At 39.9% G+C, this 14854-nt stretch overlaps 4 non-coding genes across 4 annotated transcripts; 2 read left to right on the top strand and 2 right to left on the bottom strand.

The window, feature by feature from the left end:
• Positions 1–5471: 5471 nt before the first annotated feature.
• On the top strand, positions 5472–5544 carry trnat-ugu. The gene has a single exon. It is a non-coding gene; the product is annotated as a tRNA-Thr (tRNA).
• An 890-nt stretch (positions 5545–6434) lies between these two features.
• Positions 6435–6507, top strand: trnak-uuu. Its single transcript has one exon. It is a non-coding gene; the product is annotated as a tRNA-Lys (tRNA).
• Positions 6508–7513: 1006 nt separating this feature from the next.
• Positions 7514–7586, bottom strand: trnak-cuu. Its single transcript has one exon. It is a non-coding gene; the product is annotated as a tRNA-Lys (tRNA).
• An 868-nt stretch (positions 7587–8454) lies between these two features.
• trnae-cuc lies at positions 8455–8526 on the bottom strand. The gene has a single exon. It is a non-coding gene; the product is annotated as a tRNA-Glu (tRNA).
• Between the last annotated feature and the right edge of the window lie 6328 nt (positions 8527–14854).

A 14854-nucleotide genomic window follows, 5' to 3' on the forward strand; every position in this document is an offset into this window, starting at 1 on the left:
ATCCATAATAACTCATTGCTGTAATAACAGACAAAAGTGTCATCTTTCATGGAAAATGTCAAAGGAAGATTTTTGACAACACTTTCATAACATTCCTCCACAATGTCGCAGACTTGACCTTCCATTTGAACAAAAGAAGATGGAGGAGTAAAAAAAGTGAAAACATTTGCAAATTGCTGTGCTCACTGAACTGCATCGTTGATCTGGTAATTAGCAACTGCACGCCCCGCCCCTTACCTTGTCTTCTCTCCTGACTTACTTGCCATCTCCCACACTAATCCTCCACAAAATTGCCAACTATTCTTCCCTCTCACCAATGAGACAAATGAGGATGCTCCCTGAATTGCCATACTACCAAGAAAACCCCAGCTCTTAACAGCCCAGTCCCAAATCCTCTGTTCACACCCTTATGTGATTCTTCTTCCACTCTGCTGTTACCTCCATCAGAGCCAAAACAGGATCCTGTGCTGGCCAATGAAGTGGAGAGCTGCCATAAATGCATCTCTGCTCATTAAGTTTTGAAGTATGGCATTCACCTCTCTCAAAGCTGCTCTAAACACTGTCCCCACATATTTCAACCACAAGGAACAGCGGCATTGTTTCTGTATTGATAACTGGGGAAAGAATTTGGTAATTGGGGAAAGAATGTTGCTCTATTCACTGAAGTGTGCAACCACTTGTTGTAATGCAACGCACTTTTATCAATATATCTGGATGAGAGGACGATGTCAAGCCGATTTATCTCTATCATTGGACCTCCTATCATTTTTAAGATATTTTCATTAGTCTCTTTCACACACACTCTTTCTTTCTTTCTCCCATTGTGAATAGCGAGACATTCAGCCATGCACCCAATGACTCTGTAATATGTAGCTACAAAGCCATATATATTTGAATCTACTGACCACAGGATACATTTAACATGAGGATAGTCGGTCACTTACCTGTGTCCTGCCGAAACTGATGCATGGATTGTATATCTATAATGTACGGCGAGAGGCGGTTGTCGACTTGGCCTAGCACAACGCTGCCGCCCCGAGGATCGCTTCGTATCACCGCCTCGATGTGGTGAGACACGGCTGGGCTGTAGGGCCGCCACCGTCCGTGTTCGTTGAGCCATTCCCAGACGACCACGGCAGAGGCCAGTAACATCGTGTCCCTAAAAACACCAACACATCCGGTTATGTCCGCTTCGATTTTTGTAAAGCAGCACGTTTATGGACAGGAGTTGTCCGATTGGAAATTTGCATAAGCATCGATTGCCATTTAAATTGAACAGAACCCTACGGTAGCCTAACTAGCCTAACGTTAGGCGTTTTACAATTGCAAGTAGCCTACATGCCTACTTCTAACAAGTCAATTGTTTTTTTCCGGTGTATTAGATAACATATTTTGGCAACGTACTCACATTTGATCAGCTTTTAGATAGCTAACCCAAGAAGACGCAGCGTAACGGCTGAAACCTCCGTCCCACTTCCATCATAGTGCAACTACTCACTTCAGCACACTATCAATACCGGATCAAGACAAACAAAACGTAGACGTGAGCTGTTGATACCAGCACTGAATCGATTAGGTCCTCAGTCCAGCGTATTCCTTCTGCTGTGGTCAAAATAGAGTTTCTTGGCTTGACACTGTAATTCACATTGGCTCTGTGCCTCGAATCGCAGAGTCGGCTACGATGTGGAACGCCTGCTTTCACTTGGACCGGGCAGAAATCAGGGGGCCAGTCGTCAGTCGTTCGGGGCGTTCCGTGCGCAGATGCTCGAAAGCGACACCCTACACTGCAAAAACACAGATTCTAGTCTGTGTGAGTCACTCCAAAATATTTCACAACAACGCTTAGAAACAGGTCTGACCGGTCGAAGTCGTGTTTTTCTGCCAGATTGTAAACTGAATTCAGTGAATTGGCCATAGCTAGGGTATAGCATAGGGGAGACTGGGGACATTTATAACACCTTTAGCTTTTCTGTAGCCTACTTTTTGTCTTGTTACATAAAATACATAGAAGTGACACCTTTCATTTACATTTACATTTAGTCATTTAGCAGACGCTTTTGTCCAAAGCGACGTACAAGGGAGAGAACAGTCAAGCTAAGAGCAATACAAAAGCATGGTGTAACAATAAATACTACTTTACATGAGAATTAGAAAATCTTTCACTTTAACATATAGCAGCATAGAGCACATGCAGTCTACCTTTCTTTTCCATCTAAATTCAGCGACTGTCTCAAAGACAGTTGTAGGCCTACATGTCAGGGACAGTTGAAACAGTGGCCGAGGACAATTGTAACATGCCAGTTTGAAGGGGTAAAGTAAAACTCACGGCAACGGCCATGCATTACTCAAAGCATCATAGTAGTCTTTGCAACGTTTGTTTTAAAAAAGCCAGTGAGATTACAAGCCAAGGGAGGAACATTTTCGCATGCCTAATTCTACGCTTGCTGGTTGCAACTGATTGTAATGCGTGTTACATTTGTCCCCAGCCGACCTCTCCTGATAGTTTATAAGATAACTGTAATATCACACATTATATGCAGCTAATAATTATACTAGCATCTAGATAAGAAATCACGATAACAACCACCTGTTACTTGTGTTCCTGTCAAAACATATCAATTCCGCAACGCAATTTGGCGCAAAAGTTACAAACGACTATAACTATAATTTTTGACAGAGACTGAGACACAAGCTGAAAACTTCGACGTATCATGCTGATGCCATCACGTGCTGTCTGTTAATTCCATCGCATTACGTTAGATACGATCTGAGAAATTCAGCGAGTTATAAATGTACCTTGTCTAACTGTTCCAAGTCCTCCCTACGTGTAGGGGTTACCCCTTGTATAATCGATTTCATACTATTAACACTTTAGGCTACTCTTGCTGTAGTCTGGGAACATCCTTTGAAATAGCAAGCCAACTCTTAAAACAACGTCAATTCGTGGATAAAGGCTGCGCGAAAGGTTCTTCGAAATAAATTAAGTGACCAATCATTGTCACCGCATTCCCGCACAATAGTCTACAACCAGTCTATGTTCACTAGGCCTGTAGCTTTTTATTCTTGCATGCAGGCCTAATACAGATTAGGCTTTGAGTCTATCAGCATTCGGATTCATATTAAGTTTACACTGGACATGTAGGCTGCGATAACAATGCTGCCAAACTGAAAAGAAAAGAAAGTTTTTTTTTTTTTTTGCACCGACTCTAAACTTGCAGACACGCGTAAGCCTACCAGTTGTGATTTATTCAGTATCCAGTTGGTTCTTCGGGTCTGGACGATCCGACCATACGACTCACTCTGTCGGTGTCACTGCATACTCTTCTTCTCGCTCCATAAATGGTTATTAATCCACTTACTCCACTGTGTCCGGTCTGAACATGATTCTCCCCTAATAAAGGTTAGTTTAGTCAAAAACGCACTGATGTTTTGAGTGATTCACGTGAATCCCCCACATTTTCGTTGGCACGATCAACATCTTTGAGCTCCAAAATACTCAAAGTCTTCTCGAACGCCATCCGTCCGAGAGGAAAGCGATAACTCAACAACACCCTTTCTGTGCCCTGGCCTCCACTTGCCACAGCAGATGTGGGCAAACCAATCACAAGCATCCACCCAGCCCCCGACTCGTGGCCGCCCTACCCCCACCATCACTAAAGACACGGACGGTACACGGGAAAATGGACCCAGAATTAACACTCAGACATATATCACAATAGCGTAATCTGATGTACCCCCTGCAATTTCATCCATAAGCATTACTCCAACAAATCAATAGATACAGATAATATGAAACCATATAGGTGATACAGAAAAGGATTTAATATAAAACAATTAAAAACAACATAAACTGATAAACATAAAGGGGTGAAGACACTTAAAGTATAGGAGGATGTGATGATGCCAATATGCAATATTTGGTTAGACCATGGAAGCTGTCTGCACAATTTGATAATATAGTTGCACATGTTCAGAATGTAGAGCCGCCCTAGAAAACACCCTTGTAAGGTCCCTGCACTGAGTGTCAGGGTGGAGTAGGTAATGTCACCAGTCTGCAGTTTGTGTTCTACCAGTCACTAAGTCAGTCATTCATAGAGGGCGTATTCTGGACTCAAAACCACAAGTTTCAAAATGTGTTATGATTTAGAAGACCTATATCAATAAAGGGCTATGGGATAAATGTTTTTGATCCTAATGCGCCAGCAGTGTAATTTACTCCCATCTTGTTGCCCCTCAATTTAGATGATGAAATGACTGTGAATATTTAATTCATGACAGAGATTTTTTTTTATACCATATAAGGACTTTGCTATACCCATAACTTTTCATAAAAAAATAATAATTCAGCTTCAGTCAATTGCGAGCAGAAGATTCACTATCGCATTAAGAGTGCACAATGACTTCCATATGGTGAAAGCTGTGAAATAGCAAATAAATAAAGTAAGGTTGTTAACGATGATATTACTAAAGAGCCTTGCTTCTTGGAACGATGTGCAAGCATGTGCACACACACACACACACACACACACACACACACACACACACACACACACACACACACACACACACACACACACACACACACACACACACACACACTGCCCTTCTTCCATTTGAAAACCCCTTCAGAAAATCCTTGAAATTCCAGCCAATTCATATTGAGGCCAGTGAACATAAAACACAGCAAAAACAACAAAGGCAGGTATAACTGCACCTAAATACACACAGCTTGCCTCATTATCACTTCAAAAATCAAGTGTCATTCATAATTCTGTTGATCGATTCCAAAATAGTAATTAAAATATGAAACCACTCAGATTTTGAAATATCAATAAAGAGAATATGTAGCCTACTACATACAAGTAGGCTTTCATCTCATTTTACAAATGAATGATTTTGAGTCTCTGCTAAAAGAAGGAGCCATTACAAGCCACAAGATGGCTTTCATGGACCTGTATAAAATTCTCGTCTTCCTTAAACTAGGCTGTTTAAAGCAAATTACCAATTTTTGACTTAAGTGGAAGAGGGGAGCTTTTCAGTTATGCATCTAGAATTAACATCTGAAAGATCTATGTCTTCCTGTTTGAATTTGCTTCTCTTGTGGAGCTCCTTTAACTTGCAGCCTGATATACCCTTTGAAACAGTAAGCTGTATCTTTCTAAAAGGTTTGGCATACATTTAGCATACATCTACAGCATTTAGAAAATAATACTTAAACAGACATTATGAAGTTTTTAGGCTGATCTAAGACAAGCAAGCTAATTGTTTATCAGTCAACCTTTGCAAATTGATGACAGAAGGTCAGGCATCACTGCACACCAATTATTTGAATAAGCAGTTTTACCTCTTAGTCCGGTTTCAGAGACTTGTGCAAGTGCTTCCAGCAGAAGACATAAAAAACAGCTAGAAATTCTAGGCACGAGAAGAATAGAACAGAGAAGAATACAACATACCCACCTAGCGATAAGCACGGCTCCATAGCTCAGGGGTTAGAGCACTGGTCTTGTAAACCAGGGGTCGCGAGTTCAAATCTCGCTGGGGCCTTCGAAATCTTTTCACGACGATCGCACTATTATAAAACAACCTGCCACAACGTCGCCGATGACCGTCGCTGATTTTCAATTCAACTCAGTCCCTTCTTTTATGAGCATTCATGGAAATTCGATACAAAAAAGTGAATCGGTGGGAGTTTCCATCGGGTGTTTTGCGAATTAAAAGAGGAGGACAGGGGGACACTCCCCTAATCAAAAGAGTAGTTGTGAACAGTTGTGTGATCAAAACGTAAATGTGTCAGGGCAACTTTAAAGGCAACACCTAATAAAACTGCAACAAATGCGAATCGTTTCCATCAACCATAGTAGCATTATAGCCTACCCTATGCGAATAGCGAGTTATTCCACCCCCCTAATTCGAATCAAATTTTTATGCGGATTTCAAGCGTTTCCAGTTAGGATTATTAAAATGGTCAAAATGCTCATTACATATTTTTTATGAACTACAGACGCGCTTGGCAGTAGGCTAACGTTGTGTATCCGCACATTAACTGAACCACTGAAAACAGATTACCTCCAATACTATGACTGCTGTAAACTACAACCCTTGAATTAGAAAACGTGGACAAAGGTCATCTTGTTTGCATGTCCAAGTTTACCGCATCAGATGGAAAAGCAAACCATCACATCCCTTTCGGTATAACGTTAATAGTTACATAAATATACTGGATGAGAACGTGCATGTAGGCTTACGATAATTCTCAAGTCCCTCTTCAATATACCTGAAAGCACCAAAAACCAAAACAATAGGCTAATCATAAGCACTGCAAATGCATATCTTTAGAACGCCTTTGCGTGTAAAAAAAGGTTAAAAAACAAATTTCCCATGAGACATATAGGAAATGACAAAATAAAAGTCCGTCATTTTAGTCCTCTGTCAGAGCCCGGATAGCTCAGTCGGTAGAGCATCAGACTTTTAATCTGAGGGTCCAGGGTTCAAGTCCCTGTTCGGGCGGAAGTTTTATTTTTATTTTTGTGGTTCCATGCTTCAGAAAATATCTTCAGTTGAGTAGGCTACAACAGCAAGAAGAACTTAATCACTCATTGCGACGTTTTAATATCTATATCATATGAGTCTATATAAATAGAGTCTATATAAATATACCACTTTTTATAATGAAATAGTTTTGGTATCTTCAAATTCATTGTGATGGTATGGTCAGGACAGAAGGACAGATAAACACATCAGTCACCCAAGCTAAATGCTAAATGCACGCACTATGTAGTTCTGTGTTTTGAATCAGACCACCCCGCGAAAATAAAAAGCTTTCACAGCACTACATTGCCAAATCATCAAAGACAATAGTGACCATGCAAGCAAACTTTTATCAGAAGACATACCAATCGTGCTGTTGTTGGTGTTTGCCTGCCTTTTAAATATTTGGCTCGCTTGTTTTAGAGCAAAACCCCTTTGCTACTTTAAATTCATAATTGTTATATTGTATTCCCCGGTGACAGCAACAAGGTGGCACACTAATGCTCTCTTGTGGACACTATTGGAACATAATAGATTGCATCTTGGAAATGGCAAATCTCTTGACTGTAACTTTTACATATTTTCAGACTATTAATCTAACAAATAGGGAAAATAGAGGAGCATTTTGACTGTTGCAGATGTAAAGTTATGCGAATTAGTTATGTGTATCACCGCATAAACACACTATCCAAACAACAAACACAGCCCTACATAGTTCCATTGTTGTATGGAATCAAAAGTAGTAGCTTATAGCATTATAGGCTATACACTCAAAAAATGCTGGGTTGAGTTATTTTGAGTTTAGTTGAGTCATTTTAACTGCTTCTGGGTTAAAAAGATAAAAGAGTTAAAGTTAAAAGAACCACCCTCCAGTTTCCAACGGGTCGATTTTCGGAGTAAATTAAAGCTTTGTATCTAGCCCAGCCCTTTGTGAAATGATTGAGTGGTGATTGATATTGTTATTGCATAAGATTCGAAAATGTCTCGCCCAACGTGGGGCTCGAACCCACGACCCTGAGATTAAGAGTCTCATGCTCTACCGACTGAGCTAGCCGGGCTAGCATATGCTGTCATTATACACAAATAACAACCACCTCTATAAAGTTACTGTCATAACGTTGACGCACAAACCATTGGCTTGTCATCAGATTAAGTTTCTTTAAGAAATAAACCAATATTATGATTTTTTTTATTAATGTTATTAATTCATGTTTTTCTCCTGATCACTCCTGTTAGGTGAGGCTCCTTCTAGGAGTTGTAGGCTATATTTTATCAAAAAATGATGTTAACATTAAAATCACCACATCTCACCGAAATATTGCTGCCTGTACACCTGTTACACTGGCTCCCTGTAAATGCACTAATTAAATTCAAATATCTTACTCTTTTCTATATTAAATGACACCAGAATATTCAAATGATATAATTCTGCTTTATTCACCCTCTTGACCACTTCATTCTTCCGTTGAGCGTCGGTTGTCCTTGCCTTGCAAGAAATTAGTGCCGGTGGTTCCAGTGAGAGCCTTGGTAGGCCACAATCAGGAAGCATCTAAAAACTCAAATTTCTAAACAGCATTTACATTACTCACAGTCACAATACTTTTGCATTCCCTGTCAATACTTTTGCCTTACCTCTAGAACACAAATGTATTGCTAGTAATGCAAAAGCATTGCAAGGAAATGCAAAAAAGTTGCAACGGAATGCAAAAGCTGTCCAGTAAAAAAAATCATAGTTTTTGGTATTTGGTAGTTATCGTCATTATTATTATTTATTTTACTATATTGACAAGCTACTGATTTACTGTATTGACTACTATGTAATATTTTGATATGAATTATGTTGTATTATGTATAGTTTCTCGTTGTTATTCAATTCTGTGTCAAAAGTGTATGCCAAATAGTTTTAATAAATACTGAAAAAATCCATTCCCTGACCGGGAATCGAACCCGGGCCGCGGCGGTGAGAGCGCCGAATCCTAACCACTAGACTACCAGGGACCATGTAAACAGGGTATTATCACCCTACAAAAAAATGTCCCACTAGAGGTTTACAGGTATAGCCACACTACATGTATGTCAAATTGGCCTGCTTCAGAAACAAGGTGAAAGAATAGTGCTACGGGTTACGTGTTTATTTGGGGTTATTCTGAAAGTAGGCCTAGTCTGCGACAGCAAAATTATTTGGCATACATTTATCGATAGATGTATCATAATAAAGGTGGTAAAATTAGCAAATGGTATGACTGCTGTTCTATGTTGTAGAATGGGCGTGGTTACTAGACTGTTTTGAGGAGGGTGAGTAGGCAAGTTGTGAATTCTAACATATATAGAGAGACACCGAACACAAGTGCGTCTGTCAGGGCAGTGATTGAAAGCAAGAGTGAAATGACAAAGGCTCCAGAAACATAGACCTAAATTTATGCGCAAAACTACTGACTCACTGTTACAAATATTGCAAATTGTGTCCAATGTATTGCCAAAATACATCAGTTAATTATGCTGCCTTTTCTAAGTGCCAGCTATGCAATTCCACTTTAAACATAACTTTTCCTTTGAAGAAATCATTACCACTAACAGCTGTCATTCTTGCTTGGCTTCAGATGGGCTAATATATTCCATTATATAAATAACTTCTAAATAACTTCTGTATTATGCACCCTCAATCAGGGCATTGCTGCAAAAGAGCCCTGTGCTCAGTCAATTCTCCCTGAATAAATAATGATGATGATGATGATTATTCTCAGGAAGTACTTTTAATGAATGGACCTCATTCTCGAATATTTTCTTAAGCGTCTTCAAAAATATCTTTTTACGAACTTCGTGAGACCATCCCTGCCGGATTCATGAACGCCTGAAAATGTGTTCTTATACCGCCAAAGTGTTCTTAGCTGTGCACTGATTCTTAAATTGAACGCGCATTCTCGTACAGTTGAATTTGCATACATTAACGCCCCGCCAGCTTCTTATAAGGGCATGCAACTATAGAGACATGTGCAGAATCCACAGAATCCGCAGGCAACCCGAAAGCAACTTTAGACTGATCAAAATCATGTCAAAGCAGAAAGCGAATACAGGACCAGTAAACGCAGACCTAACTCCACCGGTGGAGGTACTGTTGCAGAATGTAGATGTTTCCATTCTATTCCACTATGGCTATATCCACGCGATTGAGTTTACTGCTTATTTATTAATTCACTGCCATTTGCAGTGTTCGTGTAATGCTTTTATTTGTTTTCGGACATCAAGATGCCTCGGTCTCGGAATCATGACTATAAATGTGAAGCGTAATTGTTAATGATACAAATATTCTCGTATTTATTATTATAATAATTATTTAATTATTACAGATTACAGATGTCTGTAGAATTGATGTGAACGCAATCACCAACGATTTCTCACAAATTCAGCCCTTAAAGCAGCAATACGGAGTTCTGTTCCAAAACAAGTAAGCTAACTACCTAAACGGCATGCAAAAACCTTGCAAACACCACCAACAGCCCAGCTGACACTGATAGAAGCTTGCCAACACACTAACTGATGTCTTTTGGCAGTTAAGCTGGCAATGTCATGCGTGTGAAAGCTTTTCATCCATTTTCGCAGGGTGTACAAGCCCGTTACATAGAACTACATAGGGCATATCCTGGATGGCTAGTGGGGACACAGGTGTTTATCTGTCCTTCACATGACCATAAGCTATCAAAATGAATTTGAGGATGGTACCAAAACTAGTTGCCTATAAAACCATATCTCAAAAAGTGTCAAATTGTTGCATAGTGTTACTTCAAGAACAATCTGGCCGATTTACAACTGCTATTTAGCGTTCTTAAATTCTGTTCTAAGTAAAGAACGAATCCCAGATTTAAAAAAAAACTTTCATGAATGCCAGAACACACACTCCTGTATCATAGCGATATTATGCATGATCAGTTGCAGTAGCTGTATGATAAATGATGAAATTATACTTAACACCGCTAGTCAGGCGTCTTAAACAGATACGCTAGCAAGCTAGTGCAACTATATGGTTAGCTGACTGACACAATCTTTCTAAAACGACGTACTTGAATTACTGCGAATACTTGGACGTGTGCCTGTTTCAGCTCAGAGTTACATTATAGTAGTTACAAATGGCTGTTACCCTTCATAGTAATATTGTAGTTATTACACGTAACCTAGTTCTTAATGTCAATGTTACATCGGTTTTGTTTGTTTACACAAACTACGTAGCACGTAACTTTAGCGAAAGCGTTAACGTTAGCTTGGCTTGTCCATCAATACGATATCAAATGTATAACTAAACTTACACAAGACATGGCTTTCGAACAGCCAGCTGACTGGCACAAAATCTCGTCAGAGAAAACCACAGCTTCATTAGCGACTGCTAGCTACGCTGCCTGAAGTAATATATGAAGCTATATATATGTATATATGTGAGGCTCCACAACCACATCAAATTACTTTTAGTGACGGATGGAAATACAATGTGTGGCTGTCTAAGAAAAATCAAAACATGTCATGATTTCTTACTTTGACGAGTTGTTTGACGAGTTGCTAGCTTCAGCAGAGAGATGACAAGCTTTTCAGAGTTCCAGCGTTGTTCTGCGTAACTTAACGTTACGTCATCCAATTTCACGACGATGGAGAGAAGCGCCAAATTTGATGAAACACAATGCTGAGTGTGGGAGTAACCGTCATCATTTTGTATTTGAAAGACTAGCATTTTCTCAAGTTCCAGTTTTGAAAAAATATCCCTACAAGATAATGAATGGCAAAATCGTCAAAATATACCTGTGGTAGTTAAATAACTGCTTGAGAGACTCTGCATTCAATTATGTTCAATTCAATGCATGAATATGTCTTTTTCGTATAGACTTTAGACCCATTATATCTCTAAAATGTGTCTGTTGTTATCCCCCTGTTAACAGTGAGAAATAACAGATTACAAAGAAAGTCACTTAGCTAATTTAGGAACCGATGCTCCTAATGGTTTGGTTTCTACTTGAGAGCAGATTACATGCATAGACTGAATTTTCTGTTAAGTTTTTGACCACAAACTAGTAGGTAGTTAGCAGTTCTATCAGGTTTCATGGATCAGGTTTAAGGGTTACATGTACAAAGAGAAGATCAGAGGCCCAAGCACTGAGCCTTGGGGAACTCCATAACTTACTTTTGTATGACTGGATGACTCATTGTGGACATGATTCAGTGCTTTGATGGGCTCTAAAGCCAGATTGGAGGTATTCTTGGATGTTGTTTCTATGTAAAACAGAAAATGAATTACTTTGCTATTACTTTTTCAAGTATTTTGACAGGAGAGGGAGGTTGGATATAGGCCTGTAACTAGCCAGGTTATCAGGATCAAGGTTAGATGTTTTGAGAGATGGTTTAATCACTGTTGTATGTAAGTCTAGAAATGGTGTTGAAGAGAAACCTTGGGTTGTTTTCATTTTTTTTTTTCAATGAGTGAAGAATAATAGGCTACAAAGAGCTTTTTAATAATTTACAAGGCTATCCTTCCAGGCCAAGCAAAATACCTCAAGTTTGGTATAATTTTCTTTCTAGTTTTTGAGTAGTTTGTTAAAGTGCACGGGACTGGTCACTGTACCAAGGGTCACCATGAGGTGCGGATGTGCTAGTGCCACCTCCTTTGCTTGGAGTAAGAACTGAGGCGAGTGCGGCTGGTAGTTTTGGCATGAACTCTGTCTCTTGTCCGTTAAACAATGGCTTTAGAAGAGGATTGACTCCGATGGTGTGCAGAGTTCTAATTACATATTGAAAGTAATAAGTATTTAGACTGTCCTATTAGATGGTCCATTTCTAAACCATTTGTTAATACAACATCAATAGTGTGGTTGCAGTCATGATTGGGTGTGTTTACATGTTTGGAAAGCCCAATAGAGTCTATCAGTGATTGGAATGCGAGGTCATCTAATCAGAAGTCGAATCAGGTAGTTTAGGAGTGATTTAGCCCCAGGTTCTTGACGAACATACGGTGAAGTGTCAGGAGAGGGGCCCCGCGCTACTTCAGACCAACTGAAGAACTTAGGCGCATGGCTATCGCTACGTCTGGGAGGGATTTTGACTTAGAGGCATTCAGTCATAATCCATCAGATGGTAGCCTCGCACCAGCGGCTCCTCACCCAAGTGCATGAACCAAATGTCTGTACCTGAGGTTTCTCTCGTACTGAGCAGGATTACCATTGCAACAACACATCATCAGTAGGGTAAAACTAACCTGTCTCACGACGGTCTAAACCCAGCTCACGTTCCCTATTAGTGGGTGAACAATCCAACGCTTGGTGAATTCTGCTTCACAGTGATAAGAAAAGCCAACATCGAAGGACCAAAAAGCGACATCGCTATGAACGCTTGGCCGCTAGAGACTATTGTTTTCATTGTCCATGTGAATGTTAAAATCTCCGACTCTCACAATTTTTTCAGAGTTATTAACCAGGGTGGATAGGAAGTCAGAAGACTTGGATAGAAATCCAGGCAAGGGGTGTGGATAGTGTCACAAAAGTGACTGGTTGGGTGCTTTTCCAGTATGGGCGTATCAGATTAAGGATTATTTAAATTCACGTCTTTGGGAAATAGGTTGTCAAGGTAAATTGTTGCTACATCACCTCCACGGCCTGTACTGCGGGGCATATGGCAGTTAGCATGACTTGAAGGGGAAGACTCATTCAAGTCAAAATAGTTGATTTACAGTAGTTTGCTTAAATGTTCTGGGTATGGATACTATATCTTCGCTTCTTCTTAGCCTACTAACAAGTGTTCTCTGCAGCTAGAGAGTGGTCTTTATTTCTGTCTTTGAGCGCAAACAAATTGCATGAGAACTCATGGTAAGCTACAACAACTACATCTCTACTACTCTCTGTGTGATGACATATAATTATCAAGTATATTTCCTGGTCTCTAAACTTTTGTTTTATTTTTACCTTTCAAAGCATGCATGAGAGCCTATGGTCAGATGCCATAAAAACGTGAAAGGCCCTCTCTACAGCCAGTGTTATCTGGTTTGTCCGTTCTGGGCTACTGTAGAAACATGGCGCTGCAACATGGTGGACTCAGTGGAAGAGAACCTGCTCACTATGTAGATGTGAAAACACATTCATTGTTACAGCTCATTATATACTAATGAAAATATGATTATGCAATATGCAATTATATAATTTTGCAATTATCCAATATTCCATTTCGGCTAATAGATCCCCCTAAATCCTCAACAGTGCACCTTTAATAAGCAGTGGAAAGGTAGCCTGGTATAACCAGACCCAAATTAATTTTGTGAATAGATAGGGTCTAGCCACCCTCCATTCAGGATAGTTTCCAGTTATTGCATCCTATTGGGCGTGGACTTCGGGTTAACTTTGAAACCACTGGACCAGCCTTTAACCAACTGGCATTGACCACTATGGGATTGCTATACTTCTATACTTTGCCACTAATGGTGCAAGCTGATAGATTAACTCCATTGGGTAAATAAACAATGCCTTTGCCCTTGAATACATTAACATTCTTCTTGCTCTGGCTTCAATTCTTTGATGTTTCCTAGCATTGCTACAACTGTTTATATCACTTCAGGTCCGCTGGCGCAAACACTCTGAAGACCATCAGGACTAAGCGCCGGACCTGTGGTGACAGGGCCTTCTCTGTTGCTGCACCCTCTCTCTGGAATGCCCTCCCCATCCACATCAGTCAGGCTCCCACCATAGCATCATTCAAATAAACCCTCAAAACTCATCTCTTCAAACTCGCCTTCACCTGCTAACCCCTGCTCCCTACCCTCCACTACATGACTCATTTCGCACAGCTTTTTACTAAAATGTTCTGTTTGTTTGTTTTGTTTGATCCTCTGTCTTTTAGATTTGTGCTGTTGTATTGTTTTGTTTGTCTTCGCACATGTAAAGCGTCTTTGAGTATTTAGAAAAGCACTACATAAAAATAAATTATTATTATTATTATTACTTCATCTATCTGTAGCACTGCCGCCATTGTTGTAACTACATTTCAATCAAACGCTTCACTTGAATGTCATCTCACTTCGCCACCTCCACTGGGCACTTACTGGAGGCCACTCAGAATGGGCCAGTGATCCATTTTGCGAACAGAGTTTCCAGACTATAATCCCAGTGAAAACTGAGCTGTGAGCAATAGGCAGGTGAGAAACGCTACCTTGAAGTACACTTGTGACTCCGTATTACACATAGGTTTACGTTAACCAAGTCTCTTGCTTGCTATGCTAGCTAATATTAACTTACTGCATTTTCTTGGCCTTAATGTAACAACATAACATTTAGGGTAACTTAGTTATCCAGGTTCCTCCCAT

Source organism: Clupea harengus, unplaced genomic scaffold (genome assembly GCF_900700415.2).
Source record: "Clupea harengus unplaced genomic scaffold, Ch_v2.0.2, whole genome shotgun sequence".
In the NCBI taxonomy this organism is placed as follows: domain Eukaryota; kingdom Metazoa; phylum Chordata; class Actinopteri; order Clupeiformes; family Clupeidae; genus Clupea; species Clupea harengus.